Consider the following 411-nt stretch of genomic DNA (forward strand, 5'->3'; position numbering starts at 1 on the left):
TCACTACTACCACTACTGAATATCTTACAAAAATTAGACAATTAGTAGATTCATTAATTGCCTTAGAAGTACCGTTCTCTGAAGATGAATATATTCATACCATTCTTGATGGAGTCACTGAAGAATATCAAGGCTTCATTAGCACTGTCATGCCAAAAATGCGTAAGTTTATGGTAGTTGAAACAGAATCATACCTGGTAGCATATAAAGACATGCTAAATTGATTCTAGAAACCTTCACAACCAATTCCTTTAGCCAATTTATCTCAATCTTTCATCTCTTCGGATCAGAATTTTCAAAGAAACTTCAATCATTCTAGAGGCAGAAGAAGAGGAGGAATATTCATGAGAGGTGGCAGATTTACCAACTCAACTCGCTTGTTTTGTCAGATCTGTAATCGCCCTGGACATG

Source organism: Arachis duranensis, chromosome 7 (assembly GCF_000817695.3).
Source record: "Arachis duranensis cultivar V14167 chromosome 7, aradu.V14167.gnm2.J7QH, whole genome shotgun sequence".
In the NCBI taxonomy this organism is placed as follows: Eukaryota; Viridiplantae; Streptophyta; class Magnoliopsida; order Fabales; family Fabaceae; genus Arachis; species Arachis duranensis.